Here is a 2,515-nt window from a genome sequence, read left to right on the forward strand (position 1 = left end):
TTTTTTTTTTTTTTTTTTTTGTTATTTTTACTATCCTACCCCTCTCTTTCTGGGGTTCGTTTTTTTCCTCTTCTGTTTCGTAATTTACTAATTTACCCTTCTCTTTCATTGAATGTTGCCCCTACTTTTTTTTTCTGTAACGCCGAGTCTGTTATGACTCATTAATTAATAATTAAGTTCACTTTTTCATCCTCTTTCCCACTCAAATATATATATATATATATATATATATATTCATAATTTAACTGGAAGAAGAAAAAGTTTGACTAAAACTACTTCAACGAAATTACTTGAGACTGAGAGTAAGCTTTATGTAATCCGAAAAAAATTATTGCGTAGGGGTGGTGGTTTGTAAGTGATAAACATAAAATTAATTTAAGTTAGAAAGATATATATGGTTTTGAAAAAGAAAAAAAAAAAAAGAGAAAATCTATGCTAAATTGAAAAAGATATTAGCGTGTGGATTTAAAGATGATCTGACTTTTTAATTAGTAAGGGAAACACGTTTTTGGTGGTTATATGAACAATTCAATGTTGTGTATTTTTAATGAACATTTATCAATCACTAGATGATCATGCTTTTAGAGCACGCTTAACGGCTTAAGTGCTATAATATAATCTGATTGAGCATTTTTAACTTTGATATTGATAATGAGATGCTGTGAGACTACTCACTAGTAAAAACTGGTCATATAGTTACGATTAATTTCGTAAGTATTACTTTGTTTTCGGTAGCAAGAAATTATTTGTTACAGTTTTGTTACAAAAAAAATTAATAACTATTTGGGTGTAGCAAATTTTTCTATCATCACTAAGTGTAACAACTTGCTACAATTTAGCGACTATCATGTACGTGGCAAATTGCTACCATTTGTGACCGCCTAATGTAGCTATTTGTTACATAAAGCATGCTTAAGATGCGTAACAATTTGCTACAACAAGCCACATAATACTTGTCGTATATTTGAGACAGTTAGTTACATTGTTAGTTGTCGTAAACTTGTAACTAATTGCTACGATAAACTTGTGGCTTATTAGTGACACTTTGTTTCGTCTTCGCCGTAACAAAGTAGTTTTTAGTAGCTACGACAATTTGTAACAGAGTAGCTTCTATTAGCTACATTGTATATTGTCTTAGATTTTCTACAAGTAGTAACTGCGTGGTTGTAACAATATAGCAACAATTAGTGTCGTAGAAAGTGTGACGAAGAAAGGACGAAAACCACATCTTTCAATATTTGAAAACCCAGATTTTGCTACAACTTTCATTATCAAATTCAAAATGAAACAATAGCCTGGGAAATGGTTGCTTTGTTCATGAAGTTTGGAAAAGTAGGGCCAAACAAAAGCTCCGATTTAAACATTCAGACAAAAGACAGAGATTTTAAACATTCATACATACTAAAAAACAGAGTTTTTTTACCGTTCAGACAAACAAAAGACAGAGTTATAATTAGAGCAAGGGAGTAGAGAAAGGTAGGAGACCAAGTTCTTTAGAAGAGTGCACCGCCGACAAGCTCCTATCGTCATTGTCATCTTGCTCATGAGTAGCATCAGGGACATTGGTGGGATGATTGTGATGGCCTTATCATCTACATATGAGATATTGCATCAATCTCTCTTTGTATCTCTTCTTCGATCGACCTGGCCTTATCATCTACATATGAGCCATCAGCTTTGCGGTGAGTCTCTCTCAGAATTCGAAGCATGGAAGGCTCAATCCCTTCTTTGCGTCGCTACAAAATGAAAGAACTGGTTAAAATCACATTATAATTATTGCAGAGACTTAAAAAACTTACAATTAACTCTCTGAGCTGGTCGTACGAATGTGAACCAGAAGTGTGTTCATGTGGACCAAACCCATCACGACAAGACAAACAATTATCCGAAGCTATCTTGCTCCTCTTTCGAGCTGCGTCAGTGCCCCAATACTCTACCATTAACTCCCATATCTCCCCACTGATCCATTCTGGCTTATTGCCAGAAACTTTGGCCTTTGAGATCATGTCTCTTAGGCGGCCAGCAAGAACATGATACCACATATGGTAGACTTCTCCGCCATATGCATCATCCCAGTAAAAACTTTGCTGCAAAAGGAGACAAGTAAGATAAGTAGATCATTTATAGAATTATGTATATGTTAAATAGTAAAGTGTGAGAACATGACTTACTATGAAACTACCCCACCATTGCATGATTGCCTCATTAGGAACAGAGCTTATGTTATACCATGTGCCATCAAAGTGCCTACGGATTGAAGCAACGATTGCTCGGCGTGGAGGGTTATCAAGACAAACCTGAGAAGACCCAAAATAAATTCCGGTTGCTAAATATATACGTTGAAATACAAATGTTGTGAGAGCATCACAATGTTTCAAAATGTTTGTATCCCAATTCTGTAAAACCAGATACAATGCATGACAAATAAGGGTACGAAAATGTTGAAGTTAAATGCAGACAATGCAAAACTATCATGACATTAGAGCACCAAATGTTCCATATTCTACTTGTTTTT

Source organism: Camelina sativa, chromosome 4, assembly GCF_000633955.1.
Source record: "Camelina sativa cultivar DH55 chromosome 4, Cs, whole genome shotgun sequence".
Taxonomy (NCBI): Eukaryota; Viridiplantae; Streptophyta; class Magnoliopsida; order Brassicales; family Brassicaceae; genus Camelina; species Camelina sativa.